We start from the raw sequence: 20049 nt of genomic DNA on the forward strand, positions 1-20049 counted from the left end.
GAGCACTCACGCATAGTTGGCAAGCAATAGATATTTGTGGCATGGATGAAATCACTTTGTTATTGTTTTCATTTTTATTGAGGTATAACTTAATATACAAAAATATACATATTTAATATCTTTATATTGATGAATTTGGACATATGTGTATATCCATGATGCTAATACCACCATCAAGGCAACAAATACATTCATAACCTCCAAGATTTATGGTGTCCCTTGATTCATGTTCATTTACTTATTTATTTTTTATGGTAAGACACTTAACATGAGGTCTACCCTCTTACATTTTTAAATGCACAATACAGTATTGTCATTTATAGGCACTATGTTGTACAGCACTTCTGTAGAATTTATTCATCTTTGTAACTCTAACTTTATACCCGATTCTAGAACAAGTCCCCATTTCCTCTCCCTATCCCTTGGCAACTACTTCAGCTACTTCAACTCTGCTTCAGTGAGTTGGACTATTTTAATGTTTTGTTTAATAAATATAATTATTTGCCCACTTCACTTCCCCATAGCCTCCATGAAGGGGCCATGGTAGGGCTTGCTTTGGGGTCTTCCATGGTGTCTAGCTTGGGAACTGGCTTGTTGTAGACACTTGGTATATGCCAAAGTGAATTATCAAAACAGAGTCCTAGAGGAGGAGGTATGAAACCCATTTCATTTTATGAATCTAGCCTGGATTTCAAAAATGGAGTTAAGGAGAGTTTCAGGCAATTTCATAGTCAGTGTAATTGAGGAAATGGGCTAGGTTAGCGAGGTAGTGGAAGAGTGGCTGAATTCTTATTAAAACTTGGGGTATCACTATATTGCTTCTTAAAATTGCCCCCTCTAGGTCTTCAGCCCTGAGGGCTCTTTTGTTCTTGTCTCATGGAGGGAGCTATAGAAGAGAATATTTAATCACTCAATGCATTGTCAGTCTGGATGGTGAGAAATATTCTGTGTATTCCAGCCTGTGCTGCTGCTTCTGAAAGAAGTTCCTCTCCCTCTGAGTGAATGAATTGAGGCTTGAGGATTTGAGAGGCAAGGTTTTTTTTTTTATAAACAAGGTTTTGTTATAAAAATAAATGCAATCTATATTTTATCATTTCAATTCAGGCCCTAAGCATGAACGGTAGTTACCTTTCATGAAATGTTCTTGCAATAATGCTATTTCCCTGGGCTTTGTAATGAAGCTTTGATTTGCATTGCTGTCCTGAGAACTTTCTGACAATACTCAGGTAATATTATGAAGGCAGAAGGAAATGAAATGAAATGATGGTAATGCATGTCCATTGTGAAAAATGTTAAGTTGCCAAGGAGATGTCATATCGATAATGTTTTCATAAATTAAATTAAGATACATATGGCAACTAAATATTGCATTTCTCTTTACTATCACTTCAAATACACGAGGATAACTATTAGGATGAAAACCAGAAATTAGACATAAAGCATCTCAGCCAAAATGAGAGATGTGCTATTCATCAGTTCAACCTGATGTGCTCTCAAGATTCCTGTCACGTTTGCTTCAGGCTTGCAGCCTCTCCCCCTCCATGTTCTCCAGCAGCCTCTCTGCTGTGCTCCCCTGCTTCCTGAAGCAGAATTGCTGTGGAGAATTAGTGAGAGTCAGAGTAATTCTATTAAGCCTCACTTCCACCCTGCAAAAGCAACTCTCTGGTTTAAGTTATTCTATTCCTTTTAACGATCAAGTTGGTTTTACTTTCTTCCCTTCCTTCCTTTCTTTTATAGGGAGGTATTTATTTTCAGATTGTTAATGGCATTACTACTTAAACTTGCCTGCTTAGGGCAAGGTTACTGTTGTTGTTTAGTCACTAAGTCATATCCAACTGTTTTGTGGCCCCATGGACTGTAGCCCGCCAGGCTCCCCTGTCCATGGGATTTCCCAGTTAGAAATGCTGGAGTGTGCCATTTTCTTCTCCAGGGGATCTTCCGAACCCAGGGATTGAACCCATGTCTCCTGCATTGCAGGCAGATTCTTTACCACTGAGTCACCAGGGAAGCCCCAAGGTTACTATACTCACTTACTAAAATTAAGTTTTCCAAGGTAAGATAGGGCACTTCTGTTGTCTCAGTTTCCCTGTGAAATGGGAACAGATGATCTCCACCTTATCAGTCATTCTGAAGGGCATATGTGGTTCTGCTTGTGAAGAGCTTAGCAGAGTGTCCGGAGTTAGTGGTAAACAATAGTATTTAACTTGGACTTAAGGATCTGGATTCAAATTCTATACCTTTAAATCACTTGTTTAAAAATTAATTGGTTATATAGAGGTAATATGCTCATTGTAAGAGAATTTTAAGATAATGGTAACCAAAAAGAATAAAGTAGAAGCTACTCTGATCCCACCACCCACCACTAAGCATGCACACACCATTTTCTTATTTTGATGTATATACTTCTAAACTCTACTTTTCAATAGAAATGGGATAATAATGCATGTACTTTATATACTCTCTCATCCCCAGTAAGTATATCAAGACTTTTTCAATATCAATTTATTCTTCTGCAAAACCTTTTGGACCAGCTGGCATAGAACATTCCATTCAATAGTCATAACGAGTGTTAAACATTTAGATGGTACCAATGTTATGTCATTTTAATTAGCATGAATACCCAAAATGCATCTATTTCATTTTAAAAGTTACATCAAAGTATTTAGAACAAATCCTACAATATAAAAATACAATGTCATATAAATCTACTTAATCTGTTTTATATAAATAAATTCACTCAATAAATGTATGTACTCTTGCTGTATGTCAAGAACTGTCTTTTACTTCACTTTTTCCCTGTTTGTTTGTTTTATCCCAGTTAGTCATAATATAGCTTGCATAGTAATATTTATTTCTGAGACTTCTTTTATGTACTTCTTTACTGTAACAGTAGCTCTGTGGCCTACTTAGAAGCTGTTTCATCTTGGAAAAATCACTTAACCTAACTGATACAAGGAATTATCAGCTCTAAAACAGGGACTAATGTTTAGGTACATCACAGAAATAATGTACGTGGTGTATTATTACAACAAGAAATTCTAACTGCTGACTTAATTTCATTTCTACCATGTCTGAAATTGATTTGCTTGAGAAATAACTTTTGCCCTGTTTTATACTTAAAGGATTGTTAGCTTTTATATTTTTCTTTTATCTCTCAGTTTATTTAGTCTAAAGATGAATAAAGCTGATTTCCATTTATTGTTTAGCACTGGAAAATACAATAGTAGAGCAACCAAGTGGAAGACAAAGGGGAGGAAATGGGTTCCTCAAAAATACATTTCTAAAACTATTAATAGTAACATTGAACGTCAGTAGAAGGATGACAAAGAGAGGCACATTTCTTTAGTTTAAAGACAAAGGGCAAGTTTATTTTGAAGGTAGGGAGGGGGAATTCACCACTTTCATCAAAGACTAATATTAAAGAAAGTTTAGAAACATTCTCATTGGAAGAGCTGGTTTTCATGTGAATGGTCTTTTTCCTTCAGTGAAACAAAAAGACTATGCCTACATAGAGTTATGGCATTCCTTTACTGAGATTATTCAATGCTGAATTTATCAGACAAACATGCAACAGGTTGAAAAGAAAATATGTTACTTAACACTGTAACGTACTACCAAGTTTGAAGCCAAATCTCATTCTTTTAAAAAAATGAATAAGAATGCACTACAACATCTTCTACTTTCTTTTTAATTTATTTAAAAACATAAATAAATAGAACTCTCATGTGCTTAAATAAGTGATATGTTTTGGTACATAGAAGTTTAAGATCAACATGACTGTTCTTTTAGTGGGGAGTAGGGAGGAGGAAAGAGAGTGAAGTAGAACTTTTATTATCACCTAACATCCTACTTCCATAGTTTATTGTGATCCACACAGTCAAAGGCTTTGGCATAGTCAATAAAGCAGAGGTAGATGTTTTTCTGGAACTCTCTTGCTTTTTCAATGATCCAGCAGATGTTGGCAATTTGATATCTGGTTCCTCTGCCTTTTCTAAAACCAGCTTGAACATCTGGAATTTCGCTGTTCACATATTGCTGAAGCCTGACTTGGAGAATTTTGAGCATTACTTTACTAGCGTGTGAGATGAGTGCAATTGTGCGGTAGTTTGAGCATTTTTGGCATTGCCTTTCTTTGGGATTGGAATAAAAACTGACCTTTTCCAGTCCTGTGGCCACTGCTGAGTTTTCTAGATTTGCTGGCATATCGAGTGCAGCACTTGTACAGCATCATCTTTGAGGATTTGAAATAGCTCAACTGGAATTCCATCACCTCCACTACCTTTGTTCGTAGTGATGGTTACTAAGGCCCACTTGACTTCACATTCCAGGATGTCTGGCTCTAGGTGAGTGATCACACCATCCTGATCATATGGGCCGTGAAGATCTTTTTTGTACAGTTCTGTGTATTCTTGCCAGCTCTTCTTAATATCTTCTGCTTCTGTTAGGTCCATGCCATTTCTGTCCTTTATTGAGTCCATCTTTGCATGAAATATTCCCTTGGTATCTCTAATTTTCTTGAAGAGGTCTCTAGTCTTTCCCATTCTGTTGTTTTCCTCTATTTCTTTGCATTGATCTCTGAGGAAGGCTTTCTTATCTTCCTTGCTATTCTCTGAAACTCTGCATTCAAATGGGAATATCCTTCCTTTTCTTCTTTGCTTTTTGCTTCTCTTCTTTTCACAGCTATTTGTAAGGCTTCCTCAGACAGCCATTTTGCCTTTTTGCATATCTTTTCCATGGGGATGGTCTTGATCCCTGTCTCCTGTACAATGTCACGAACCCCTGTCCATAGTTCATCAGGCACTCTGTCTATCAGGTCTAGTCCCTTAAATTTATTTCTCACTTCTACTGTATAATCATAAAGGATTTGATTTAGGTCATACCTGAATGGTCAGGTCCTTTCTTCAATATAAGTCTGAATTTGGCAATAAAGGGTTCATGATCTGAGCCACAATCAGCTCCCGGTCTTGTTTTTGCTGACTGTGTAGAGCTTCTCCATCTTTGGCTATAAAGAATATAATCAGTCTGATTTTGGTGTTGACCATCTGGTGATGTCCATGTGTAGAGTCTACTCTTGTGCTGTTGGAAGAAGGTGTTTGCTATGACCAGTGCGTTTTCATGGGAAAACTCTCTTAGCCTTTGCCCTGCTTCATTCTGTACTCCAAGGCCAAATTTGCCTGTTCCTCCAGGTGTTTCTTGACTTCCTACTTTTGCATTCCAGTCCCCTATAATGAAAAGGACATCTTTTTTCGGTGTTAGTTCTAGAAGATCTTGTAGGTCTTCATAGAGCCATGCAACTTCAGCTTCTTCAGCGTTACTGCTTGGGGCATAGGCTTGGATTACCGTGATATTGAATGGTTTGCCTTGGAAACAAACAGATTGTTCCGTTGTTTTTGGGATTGCATCCAAGTACTGCATTTCTGACTCTTTTGTTGGCCATGATGGCAGCTCCATTTCTTGTAAGGGATTCCTGCCCACAGTAGTAGATATAATGGTCATCTGAGTTAAATTCACCCAAGCCAGTCCATTTTAGTTCACTGTTTTCTAGAATGTTGATATTCACTCTTGCCATCTCCTGTTTGACCACTTCCAATTTGCCTTGATTCATGGACCTAACATTCCAATTTCCCTGCCTCTTGAGAAACCTGTATGCAGGTCAGGAAACAACAGTTAGAACTGGACATGGAAAAACAGACTGGTTCCAAATAGGAAAAGGAGTACATCAAGGCTGTATATTGTCACCCTGCTTATTTAACTTACATGCAGAGCACATCATGAGAAATGCTGAGCTGGAAGAAGCACAAGCTGGAATCAAGATTGCCAGGAGAAATATCAGCAACCTCAGATATGCAGATGACACCACCCTTATGGCAGAAAGTGAAGAGGAACTAAAGGACCTCTTGATGAAAGTGAGAGGAGAGTCAAAAAGCTGGCTTAAAGCTCAACATTCAGAAAACTACGATCATGGCATCTGATCCCATCACTTCATGGGAAATAGATGGGGAAACAGTGGAAACAGTGGCTGACTTTATTTTTCTGGGCTCCAAAATCACTGCAGATGGTGATTGCAGCAATGAAATTAAAAGACGCTTACTCCTTGGAAGGAAAGTTATGACCAACCTAGTCAGCATATTAAAAAGCAGAGACATGACTTTGCCAACACAGGTCCATCTAGTCAAGGCTATGGTTTTTCCAATGGTCATGTATGAATGTGAGAGTTGGACGGTGAAGAAAGCTGAGCGCCAAAGAATTGATGCTTTTGAACTGTGGTGTTGGAGAAGACTCTTGAGAGTCCCTTGGACTGCAAGGAGATCCAACCATTCCATCCTAAAGGAGATCAGTCCTGGGTGTTCTTTGGAAGGGCTGATGTTGAAGCTGAAACTCCAATACTTTGGCCACCTGATGCGAAGAGCTGACTCATTTGAAAAGATGCTGACACTGGGAAAGATTGAGGGCAGGAGGAGAAGGAGATGACAGAGGATGAGATGGCTGAATGGCATGACCGACTTGATAGACATGAGTTTGGATGGACTCTTGGAATTGGTGATGGACATGGAGGCCTGGCCTGCTGTGGTTCATGGGGTCGCAAAGAGTCGGACATGACTGAGCAACTAAACTGAACTGAACTGAGTCACTAAGTTGTGTTTGACTCTTCTGTGACCCCATGGAGTGTAGCCTGCCAGGCTTCTTCTATGCATGGAAATCTCCAGGCAAGAATACTGGAGTGGGTTGCCATTTCTTCCTCCAGAGAATCTTCCCAACACAGGGATCTAACTCATATTCTGGGAAGCTCAGTTAATACATCTCAATCAAAAATTTCCGTTAAAAACTTCCAGCAGAAATATAAAACACCCACAAAATAATCAAGCGTGTATGTCTGTCTAGTGGTTTATGTTTTCCCTGAAGTTATTCCTTCTGTCATCCTGTTTGAAACTTCTTCCTTCTATGGTATCAATACTAGTTTCTGTAAAGGCCTGTATGTGCTCAGTCAGATCTGACTCTTTGAAATCCCGTGGACTGTAGCCCTCCACGTTCCTCTGTCCATGGAATTTTCCAGGAAATGAATATTGAAGTGGATTGTCATTTCCTTCTCCAGGGGATTGTCCTGACTCAGGGATCAAACCATCATCTCCTGAATCTTCTGCATTGGCAGGCAGATTCTTTACCACTGAGCCACCTGCAAAGCCCAAAGGCCTGTGTGCAACTGTAATACTGAGATTCCCTTTACCTATCTCCTAGTTTGAATTCCCCCTTTATTCGGGTTTCATATTTTCCCATTTGGGGCTTACTTCCTCCTTTTCATAATGTACACCTTTCGGTAGATTTCTGAGAAAGATTACCTGAGAGCAAACTTGGTGAGACCACATATTTTTGAAAAACGCTTTCATACTACCATCACCCTTGATTTATCGTTTAGCTGCATTTATAACTGTAGGCTGGAAATCTTTATGCTTCTGAATTTTGAAGCTATTGCTTTTTTATCTTCCAGTCCTCAGTGTTGCTGTAGACTAGTATAATGTTGTTCCTATTCTGGATTTTGTACATGGAGTGTTCTCTTTGGAAAATTTTAGGATTCCCTTTATCTCTAGTTTCTTGAAAATTTAGTGATAGTCATGATCAAGTCTATGCATTTTCAGTGAGCTAGGCCCTCAGTAGGATTTTTTAATCTAGAAAGTCAGATATCTGAATTCTGGAGACTGTCTTGTATTATTTATTTGGCAACTAATGCCCTTTTCTATTTTCTTCTGTATTTTTCTTTCTGGAATTCTGTATTAGTTGGAGGCTAAAAGTCCTGGTTTAATTCTCTAGCTTTGCCTGTTTTCTCTCTTATTTTCCATTTGTGTCTGTCTCTATAATACTTTGGGGGTTACTTCCTCAATCTATCTTCTACTACCTTTGTATTTTTATATATATACACACATATATATATATGTGTGTGTGTGTGTGTATATATTTCCACCATTGTACCCTTAATTTCTGAGAACTTTTTCTCATTTTCTGAATGTTCCTTTTTAATATCATGCTATATTTATGTTATGAGTATCAGTTCAGTTCAGTCGCTTAGTTGTGTCCAACTCTTTGAGACCCCGTGAACCACAGCATGCCAGGCCTCCCTGTCCATCACCAACTCCTTGAGTCCACCCAAACCCAGTCCATTGAGTTGGTGATGCCATCCAGCCATCTCATCCTCTGTCATCCCCTTCTCCTCCTGCCCTCAATCTTTCCCAGCATTAGGGTCTTTTCCAATGAGTCAGCTCTTCGCATCAGGTGGCCAAAGTATTGGAGTTTCAGCTTCAACATCAGTCCTTCCAATAAACACCCAGGACTGATCTCCTTTAGGATGGAATGGTTGGATCTCCTTGCAGTCCAAGGGACTCTCAAGAGTCTTCTCCAACACCACAGTTCAAAAGCATCAATTCTTTGGCACTCAGCTTTCTTTATAGTCCAACTCTCATATCTATACATGACCATTGGAAAAACCATGGCCTTGACTAGACGGACCTTTTTTAAGAAAGCCATGTCTCTGCTTTTTAATATGTTGTCTAGGTTGGTCGTAACTTTCCTTCCAAGGAGTAAGCGTCTTTTAATTTCATGGCTGTAATCACCATCTGCAGTGATTTTGGAGCCCAAAAAAATAAAGTCTGACACTGTTTCCACTGTTTCCCCATCTATCTGCCATGATGTGATGGGACCAGATGCCATGATCTTAGTTTTCTGAATGTTGAGCTTTAAGCTAACTTTTTCACTCTCCTCTTTCACTTTCATCAAGAGGCTTTTTAGTTCTTCTTCACTTTCTGCCATAAGGGTGGTGTCATCTGCATATCTGAGCTTATTGATATTTCTCCCAGCAATCTTGATTCCAGCTTGTGCTTCCTCCAGCCCAGCGTTTCTCATGACGTACTCTGCATATAAGTTAAATAAGCAGGGTGACAATATACAGCCTTGACGTACTCCTTTTCCTATTTGGAACCAGTCTGTTTTTCCACGTCCAGTTCTAACTTTTGCTTCCTGACCATATGGTGCCTTACTTTTGCCTTTGAATTCCAATATTACTTCTCCAGTTCTCCCCACATCATATTACTTCTGAATTTCTTTTATCTGATTGTTTTGGTCATTTGTTTTTGTCAATTATCAATTATTCTCATTTGTTCATATTTTTATTATTTTTATTGGAATATTGTTATTTTACAATATTGTGTTATTTTTTGCTGTACAGAAAGATAGACATATATCCCCTCTTTTTTAGATTTCCTTCCCATTTAGGTTACCACAGAGCATTGGGTAGAGTTCCGTGTACAATGTAGTACGTTCCCATTAGTTACCTGTTTTATATAGTAGTGTATATATGTCAGTGCCAATCTTCCAGTTCATCCTATCACCCTTTTACCCCTTGATATTCATAAGTTTGTTCTCTATAGCTGTGTCCCTATTTTTGCTTTGCAAATAAGTTTATCTGTGCCATTTTTGTAGATTACACATATAAGCGATATTATTTTTTTTCTCTTTCTGACTTACTTCACTCTGTATAACAGTCTTTAAGTCTTTCCACATCTCTGCAAATGCCACTATTTCATTTATTTTTATGGTTGAGTAATATTCCATTGTATAGATTACCAGAAAAAATACAAATAATCACAGGTATGCAGATGAGAACACCCTTATGGCAGAAAGCAAAGAGGAAATAAAGAGCCTCTTGAGGAAGGTGACAAAATAAAGTGACAGACTTTATTTTCTTGGGCTCCAAAATCACTGAGATGGTCAATGCAGCCTTGCAATTAAAAGATGTTTTTCCTTGCAAGAAAAGCAGTGACAAACCTAGACAGCATATTAAAAAGCAGAGCCGTTACTTTCCCAATAAAGGTCCGTATATTCAAAGCTATGGTTTTTCCAGTAGTCATGTATGGATGTGATAGTTGGACCATAAAGAAAGGTGAGCACTGAAAAATTGATGCTTTTGAACTGTGTTGTTGGAGAAGACTCTTGAGAGTCCCTTGAACTGCAAGGAAATCAAACCAGTCAATCCTAAAGTAAATCAATCCTGAATATTCATTGGAAGAACTGATACTGAAGCTGAAAGCTCCAATACTTGAGCCACCTAATGTGAAGAGATGACTCGTTAGAAAAGACCTTGATGCTGGGAAAGATTGAAGGCAGGAGGAGAAAAGGGGATAACAGAGGATGAGATGGTTGGATGACATCACTGACTCAGTGTACAGGAGTTTGGGCAAGCTCCAGGAGACAGTGAAGAACAGGGAAGCCTTGTGTCCTGCAGTTATGGGGTTGCAAAGAGTCGGAGATGCCTGAGCAACTGAACAACAACAAATATTCCATTGTATGTATTTACCACGTCTTTTTTATTCATTCCTCTGTTGAGGGATGTTTTAGTTTCTTCTCTGTCCTGGCTATTGTAAATAGTGCATGTATCTGTTTTGAATTATGATTTTCTCCAGGTATGTATATGCCCAGGAGTGAGATTGCTGGGTCATGCAGTAGTTATATCTTTAGTTTTTTAGCAAATCTCCATGCTGTTCTCGAAAGTAGTTGTACTAATTTAAATGCCCACCAATAATAATGTAGGAGGATTCTCTTTTCTCCATACCCTTTCCAGCTTTTATTCTTTAGTTTTTGATGATGACAATTCTGATTGGTAAGAAGTAATATCTTATTGTATAGTTTTGATTTGCATTTCTCTAATAATTAGGCATCATGTTTTTATTGGCCTTCTGAATGTCTTCCTTAAAGAAATGTCTGTTTAGGTCTTCTACCTGTTTGTATATTTTGAAGATAAATTCTCTGTCAGTTGCTCTTTTGCAAATATTTTCTCCCATTTGAGTGTTGTCTTTTCATCTTGCTTATAGTGTCTATTGCTGTACAAAGCTTTTAAGTGTAATTGGTCCAATTTATTTTTGTTTTTGTTTTCATTACTCTAGGAGATGGGTCAAAGAAATCCATTCATATTTAAGGGGGATCTGGTGATGATGAGTTCATCCCCAGGCTAGCAGATCCCTTAAGCTGATTGGACAGAGATTCTGCTGTTTCAGTAAAGCTCCTGAATGTCTTTCCCAACAGATCTTGTGTTAGTTATCTACAAACCACTCCAAACATAGCATGTTAAAATGCCAATATTTGCTATCTCCCACAGATTCTCAGTGTCAGTAATGCTGGAACAGTTTAGCTGAGTGATTCTGTTTCAGGGTCTTCTAAGAGGTTGTGGCCAAGCTGTCAGCTGGAGCAGTGGTCAACTCAAAGCTTGACCAGGTCAGCAAATTCATTATGTGATTGAACTTACCTGATTGTTGGCCGTCCTTCATCACTTGGGTGGGTTGATGAGGCTGCTTATGATTTGGGAGCTGAATTCCCCCAGAAGGAGTGATTCAAGAGAGAAAGCATGGGTGCAGGCCTGCAAGTCAGAAATCCAATTTTATAACCAAATATTGGCAATCTGTAGTTCTGTCACTCTCTCCTGTCCAACTCTCTGCAACCCCATGAACTGCAGCACGCCAGGCTTCCCTGTCCTTCACTATATCCCTGCGTTTGCTCAAACCTCATGTCTATTCAGTCAGTGAGGCCATATAATCATCTTATCCTCTGTCTCCTCCTCCTCCTCTGGCCCTCAGTCTTTCCCAGCATCAGTATCCTTTCCAGTGAATCAGCTCTTTGCATCAGATGGCCAGAGGATTGCAGCTTCAACATCAGTCCTTCCAATGAATATTCAGGGAATTTCAAGAATCTTCTCTAGCACCACAATTTGAAAGCATCAATTCTTCAGCTCTGAGTCTTGTTTATGGTCCAACTTCCACATCCACCCATGACTACTGGATAACATACTGATATTGCTGCCATATTTTACTGATCATATAGACTAATTCTGGTACATTGTGGCACAGGACTGCCAGGGTGTGTGAATCCAGGAAGCAGAGATGGCTGGAGGCCATCTTAAATACAATGTATTTAAGGTTGTAATCTTTTTGCTGATGGACCTAAAATCTAGGTGGTGTTTCTGAAACTCTGACTCTTGCTCATATTCTGCCCTACCAGGCAGGCTAGGCCCCCGCCTCTCCCTTCTTGATTCCAGCTACAAGTTTAGAACCAAATGTGCTTTCCCTCAGTCGGGTGACAGCTTCCTATCCAAGACCTCCCCAGGCAGACACAAAACCATCATCCCAGGGTTGTTTGTATTGTCTGTGCTTCAAATGCTGATCTTACTTTCTATGGTCTTTTTGTTCATCTGCCTTCCTCCAGTATTCATAATTTATAACTGTAGTTTAATTATTCAAAATAGTTATTTTTAGATGTTCAGAAATTCCTTTCTTGGACTGCATTGTGTATAAATGTCATTATCTCCAATGAGACTGTGTAATTTTCAGGAGTCAAGAATTTCTTCTCTTGCCGCTTTGTGTATCTTGTGCTGTCGTGCAGAATTTCTGATTCTCAGCACTCACAACTGACATTTTGCGCTGGATGAGTGTTTGTTGAGAAGAGTCTGTCCTGTGCATTGCACACTGTAGGTTGTTGAGCAGTATCCTTGGTCTGTACCCACCACACACCAGCGATACCTCCATGCCGACCTCCACAATGATGTCAATGAGATTATCTCCAGTCATTGTCAGATATCCCCTATGGGGTTGGGAGAGGGTATTCCTACTGGTGGAGTGGAACTTACCTTAGGAAAAGACTTGAAATGAGTTGCTCAATACTAGAGGTGGGGAGTGGGTAGGAGAGGATTCAAAGATCTAATCTTGCTGCAAGATTTAGATATACATAATGGAACTGAGAGAGCAAAATGTGAAAAAATATTCCCACCTATTTCTTGAGAGATGATTGATGGTGCTGTGAATTGGCATCCACAGGACCGTGGTTGGCATCAGAGGTTGAAAACCACTTTAAGTGAGCAACTGCTGAGGTGCCACAAGGGGCCAGGGGCAGCGTGACCGGTACTGTCTTAGTCACACTTCCACAGTCGATGGAAGGAAGCAGTTTGGCAATTTAGACAGTTTGGGGCCCAAGGCATCACCCTACTGTGAAATCCATAGACAGAGAGGGCATTTCATCTATCATTTTATCTTTCCATCCTTGTCTGCGTGTCTATAAATTCACCTTGTCAACAGCCCAGCTACAGACTCAGCGATCTAAATTGTCCTGCTACCCAGCCTCACTCCTGGAACTTGGAGAATTCTTAGGAAAGACATCCTGTATTCATGTAGGCATGCTGCTACTTTAAATTAAATGAAAATAAGAGTTGAATGATACCCTAAATAAAACTAAAAATAGCTTTATCTGCATGCTGCCACTAATATCATCCTGACTCCTTGTGTCCTTTTCAAATAAGTCTGTGAAAACCAGAAATTTCCTGACAGCTGGACTTGGACCAGAGCTGTTTTAACCTCTCTGCAGGTGCAGGTTGATTTCTGTCATTCTGCATTTGTGATTCTGATATCTGACTGTCACATGTATGGTTACTGAAGTCCACGGGGTAGAACTACCCTCTTATCTTTAGTTCTCAGGTACAGAGCACGAAGGGATGGCTGCAACAAAGGGAGTGATATCTAATTTACCACTGGAATGCTCCACACTGCAGACAGAGGAGAAAGTGCCTGAGTAATATTGTTCATCAACATCTGTCTCTAAGCTTCGGCAATCAAGTTTTACTGTCAGGATATTTAGCATGTTCTCATCAAATGTGCCCAGAATTATCTTGGTTTTTTAAAAAATGACTTACCTAACAAATATTTCTTGGGCATCTCCTCTGTGCCACACACCATGATAACTGTAGAGAACGCAGTAGGGAGCAGGGAATACGCAGCCCTGCCCTCACACAGCTTGTCATCTAGTGGAGGAGACGGGCAATTCACAAACACATAACTTGAAACTCTGAGAAGTGCTGCAAAGGGCATAGTATTCAGAGTATCCGATTTAATTAGAGAGTCAGAGAAGACGTCTGTAAAGAAGTGGAATTTGAGTACATTTGAGACTGATGGAGTGCTCTTGTCTTAGGGACTTTTTAAAAATGTTTTATTGCAAGATATTTGGTCTACAATATCGTGCTGGTTTCTGCCACACATCAACATGAATCAGCCGCAGGTGTACATATGTCCCCTCCTCCTGAACCCCCCTCCTATCTCCAACCCCATGCCACCCCTCTAAATTGTCACAGAGCACTGAGTTGAGCTCCCTGTGTCACGCAGCAAATTGCCACTAGCTATCTGAGCTATCTGTTTTACATATGGTAATATATGTGTTTACATGCTACTCTCTCATTCCATCCCACCCTCTCCCTCCCACGCTGTGTCCACCAGTCTGTTCTCTATGTCTGCATCTCTATATGACTGCCCTGCAAATAGGCGTCCTCGGGCCTTTATGTATGTAGGGCTACACTACAGACTGCACAGGTCACATTCTGTGCATCCCATGAACGTGGTTTTATTTTCGGCTTCCCTGGTGGCTCAGACGATAAGGAATCTACCTACAATGCAGGAGACCTGGGTTTGATTCCTGGGTTGGGAAGATCGCCTGGAGAAAGAAATGGCTTTTATTTTAGCACCTTGCATTAACTGGAATGTGTATACATCTTTCTTGTCAGCAAGATGCAAACAGTTCCTGGAAGATACTGATCGGGTCTTCTTTATCTTGGTATGATTTAATCCTGGGTTTCACTGTTCAATCATATGGGATATTGAATTGAACACTGTTAAGGAAGTGAATGAATGAATGACAAAAATGTATGAATTAATGAAGGAACAAATAGAAGGATATAATAAAGGAAGTTGGAATGTGTTTTTGTCCTCTGCATTTATTCCCACTGCTGGAAACCCCTTCTTATGAAGTGGGATTTCTGAAGTTGTCCCTGTTCGACTTTGGATGTCCATTTAGCACAGTGCCTGTCATTTAGCTGTTCAGAAAGTGAGAGGTGAATCAATGAGAGAATGGGTTTATTTTTCTGATTGTGAGCCTTACTTAAGCCTTCTTGCTGACCTCTGAAACCCAGACTTGTCTGCCTGCCCAAAGCATTTATATGCTCTGTCTGCATCCCCCCACCCCCAAGAGTTATGCTGAAGTTAATTTGTCTGGAAATGAAAAATAAGTTTTACCTTTAGACTATGTCTCAAAACTGTCTCTCTCTGCTTAGGCCAAACCACAGTCATCTCTCTCTAGCACAACTGTCATAATCTCCTCTTCTAGCTCGCTATAATCTATTCTCCACAAAGCAGCTTTAAGTATCTTTTAAAATGTGAACTATAAATATACATGCAGAATTTAAAGCATTCTATATATCAGATCATGGCTCTGAGACTCATAGTGACCTTCTGGTACATGAAATGAAATTCAAACCCCTACCCTCTGCCAGACCTCCTGTTCTGACCCCTGCCTACCTCTTTGGTTGTCTCATGCCATTCACCCGCTTGATCTTCATGCAACACACACAGCAGCTTCCATGCATGTTGTACACATAGCCAACTCCCATTCCCTGGATGAGGATCTGGCCCAGACAGGCACACAGGAATTACTGGAGACAGGAATGGTTATTTAGTCTACTGATTTTCAGCTGCTATTTGACCTATGGGATTATTTCTTTCCAAGGAAATTTTATGCAAAACTCTAACATATCTAACACATGAAAGTGGTGTTCCTCTGATTCCCATGGGAGCAAAAAGTGCAGGAACTGCTGGGTGCCAGTGCTACTTCTAGAAACTCAAGGTCCCATCAATCATGATCTGCAAGGCATTGATCCTGTCCCATGGTGCCTGTCTGCTTTTTATATTTACTGTCTCCAACTTCTCTTAACTTGGACCACTGTCCTTTTGGGCGTGTAGAATGTGTTTCCTGTCTAGGTGAACTTCTGACTGTCTCCCTTCTAAGCCTGCCTTCCTACATGACCAAACACTCTACTCTTGAAAAGTTAAAACCACACTTTAGGTAGGAAAATAAGATGGATGTATGAAAGAAATAAAAACCATTTATATGAGTAAATTCCAAATAGTTCCCTAAAGCATCATAAGAGTCTGGAGAAGCAAGAATTTACTGGGGGTGACTGAAGGTCAGGAATAATTCATGGAGTTGTTGGGACATAAGATGGGGATCAGAAAATAGTACGTAGTAGAAAGAAATGACCTAAGTAGTCTCCTGTACATTATATAATCTGAGCAAAAGTTTAAAGGGAGTGAGAAAGTTATAGTAATTGAGAGGGAGTTTGTATCATCCTTGCCCACATTATGAGATAGACTTGAAAATATTTGACATCCTGTTGTAAAAGGCATTGTGTGTCGTACTGTGGAGGCAGATCCAAAGATGTAAATAAATTGGGGCTGTAAAATTATGCACAGTAGTTGATGGAATAGTAACATATGGCTAAATGTATTGTATGAACAGTGTGGGTTAGACACTATTTTAAGCACTTTGTGTGAATGTCTTCGCAGTTTCATTTATATATGAAGAAACTGAGTTTCAGAGATGTTATGCTACTTGCTCAAAGCCGGAAAAGCTTCACAAGTGTGGCAGCCAGGATTTGATTCCATGTCTTTTAACTTTCATGCTAAAAGAAACCAGAGTGGGAAAACCAACTGGACATTTTTTCCATAATCAAAATCAAGAAGTAAGAAAGGTCTAAACCACGACTTATTACTTTGGACTGACCACAGAATGTACACTGTTTGGAATTCCCTGCTCTACATATAATTGAACCTAGAATGGTGTTAGTGGAAATGGAAGAGGGTTATATTCAAGAGATATTAACTTCATTGTGGCATAGAGTCAGTATGAAAGCCCTTTGATCACTGTAGAGTTCTTTATAAATGAGCCCCTCTGCTTTGAGGGTTCTCACATACAATTTTATTAATTTCCCCAAAGGTGAACAGGCTCCAAGGGTCAAAACTCATGAGAAATAGATTTGTGAACCTTACAGCAGTTGATCACTTTCCTGTAGGGAAAATACCTGTCTCAGGAACGAGGTTGGTAACCTGTTCAAGAAAGTCTCTTCAGGAGACCAAATCACAGGGCACAGGTGACTCAGTGCAGAAGAATTAAAAGAGGGAATTGATTATTCATAAGGGATATTTCCATTAAGCTGGGGCAGCATAATGAATTACCGTTCTCTATCAGAGAATTTTTCTATCTAAATATCCATGATTATATGTTTAGAAGCAGAGCACCCTGTCTCCTGAGAGCTGTGCAGACAGTCTGTGAATTCTTTCTCTCCTGTCCCTGCTACCCCAACTCCCCACTTTCCTTTTTAGAGGGAAGTTGTGTTCTGAAGCCATGCTAATGCAGAGGAAGGAGCTCAGGCTTGGGAGTTGGACCTGGGTTCTAATTCCGGCTCTGCCACATACATAGGACTTTTGGGATCTTTGTCAGATTATGTATCTTCTCTGTGTCTTGGGTTCTTTCTCTGTCAAACAGAATATTCGCATGCACCTTTGCAGAGTTTGTCAAAGGAATGTTAAGTGTGTAGAGTACCTGGCTTACAATATGCAGTGTAGGGTTGGAAATACTTACCTGAGCTGGGCCATTTCCATTGCACAGGCAGAGCATTACACCCTCACTAACATATGCAAATCTAGTAGTTACTGTTGTGATAAATATCATGTCCGGCCAAGATAAAACTATTGAATGAATTAAAATGTTCTTTTTTTTTTTTAATTTGTCACTTTTCAACTCTTGCTTCTAAAGATACATCTTGTTTGTCCCCGTCCTTGGCCCAGGACATTTTGGCAGATCACTAAACTCATCTATTATAAATTGTTTGTTTATACAAAAATCAAAACAAAACAAAAACCCACAAAAACTAGAAACAATAAATGTTAAATTCCAGCATCATCTTATCACTGCCACATGTGCACTCAGTGTTTCCCGCTTCTGTGAACATCTGCCCTAGCCTGGATCACTATCTTCAATGATCACTCACCATTTTGCCTGACTTTGCTTACTGGTCCCATCAAGGGAATCTCATGTTCACCCAATTCTTCCTCCCAGTCATTACCCTCGTCAGTGTCTGGCTTAATGGTTTTCTTAATTTCTTGCTAACCTCAACTGACTAAATGAAGTGATCCTAGACTCTACTGAATTGTCCTGTGTAGGTACCTTCTAAATCCTGGCCTTGTCACGGGGTGACTAGCAAAAAAAAAAAAAATAGGGGAACAGAGATAGGGGAACTGACAGGAGGGAAAAGATAAGTCTAATTTACAACATAATTAGTTTAAACAGAGGTGATACTCAGCTGGTTAGAGATAAGGCACTAGAACTCTAGTGTGGAGATCTGTTTTTTGATAATACTGGAAGATAAAGTTCATTCCTCAGGTATTCATTTCTGTCTTTAAATGTTTAGAAAGCACATGTTGTTGCAAGGCACCCTGCTAAGTACTGGGAGTAAAACACAAAGTGATTTGGAATTCTTTAAGGCATTCAATCTCTGGAGTAATAAACAGGTGTGATGTATCTATGTACACAAATACATAGATCTACTTATTTATCCATAGCATAATATTTCACTTTAATACCCAGAATATGAAATGTGATCATTAACTCTGGAAAGAAGGATGAAAGTTGGGAGACTAACATTCTAAAACTTATTAGCCAGATGACTAAGGCACCTATTTTGAGCCTGAGTTTTCTTGTGTGCGACTAAGACTGTTGGACAAAATTAAGTGCATTCAGCTGATCTCTTCTCAAATCAAACAGTTTTGCAACTATTTCAGAAACATTTGGCTTTAAATGTGTTTGAAAGATGTAATAAAAATAATATACACAATTAAATATGTACCTAGAATTTTGCCTCATTGGAAGAACCTCGTTTTTCTTGACCCAAGCTTATAATTAAAAATTAAATGTTACCAACTGACTTAGCTATATAACTAAAAAATGCATATGCAATTTAATAAAATATTACCTTTTTTTCTGTTTTACTTATTGTTTCATGCTGTATTTTGCTTGTCCAATGAGTTCGGTTTTTAAGGAAGTTTCCATCACTAGCTCATACCTGTAATACCTACCGCAATTCTAAGAAGCTAGGACTTTTATGGCTCGTATAATGAAAGTGATTTTTACCTGAAATCTTCAGAAAGAATGGTTCTTTTTCATTTAACAGCTCATTGAGATGTAATTCATAACATACAATTCATCCATTTATAATGTAGAGTTCAGTGATTTTTAGTGTATTCACAAAATTATGCAACTATCATCACAATCAATTTTAGAACATTTTCACCACACCACAAGGAAACCTTGCACCTCATAATAATACCTCCTATTCCTCCCGCCGATTCTCTAGCCCATTTTCAGCCTCAGGTGACCACTTATCTACTTTCTATCTCTGTCAATTTGCCTATTCTGGACATTTCATGTAAATTGAATTATACAATAAGTAATTTTTATGACTAGCTTCTTCACTTAGCATAATGTTTTCAAAATTCATCTATATTGTAGCAAGTATCAGTACTTCATTTATATTTATTGCCAAATAGTATTCTATTTTATGTGTATACCATATTTTATTTACCCATTCATCAGTTTATGGACATGTGGGTTGTTTCCATTCCTTGGCTATTATGAGTAGTACTACTGTGAATATTTATATGCAAGCTTTTGTGTGGACATATGTTTTTATTTCTTTTGTATTTACACCTAGGAGTGGAATTGCTAGGTTAGATGGTAACTCTTAGTTTTGCCATCTAAGGAACTGCCAGGCTGCTTCCCATAGATGCCAGACCACTTTGCATTCCTACCAGAAGTATATCAGGGATCTGGTTTTTCCACATCCTCATAAAGGCTTATCATTTTCTTATTTCTTGATGATCGTTATCCTAGTAAATGTACAATGGTATGATTTTCAGTTGCATTTCCATGAATGTTTTGATTTGCATTTTCCTCAAGGTAGGATGGATAGTTCTTTAAAAAAAAAAAAAAGTATTGCAGTGAAAAAGAAATTGGAAGGAAGTACAGAGAGAAAAAAGAATTTCAGGGATGGATACATGGAGTCAGAGTTCCTTAGAGAACTGCCCAAGAGATAGGGCCTGGTAGGCAATGCTCCATAGAAACAGTTTTTCTGGATTATGGCCATGT

General features: G+C 39.1%; 1 protein-coding gene across 14 annotated transcripts in view; it reads left to right on the forward strand.

Moving 5' to 3' along the window:
* Window positions 1–20049, forward strand: part of PARD3B (par-3 family cell polarity regulator beta) — a 1110743-nt gene that overhangs the window by 475007 nt on the left and 615687 nt on the right. The window lies entirely within an intron of this gene.

This window comes from Giraffa tippelskirchi, chromosome 3, assembly GCF_054371585.1.
Source record: "Giraffa tippelskirchi isolate mGirTip1 chromosome 3, T2T-mGirTip1v1.2.pri, whole genome shotgun sequence".
Lineage (NCBI taxonomy): Eukaryota > Metazoa > Chordata > Mammalia > Artiodactyla > Giraffidae > Giraffa > Giraffa tippelskirchi.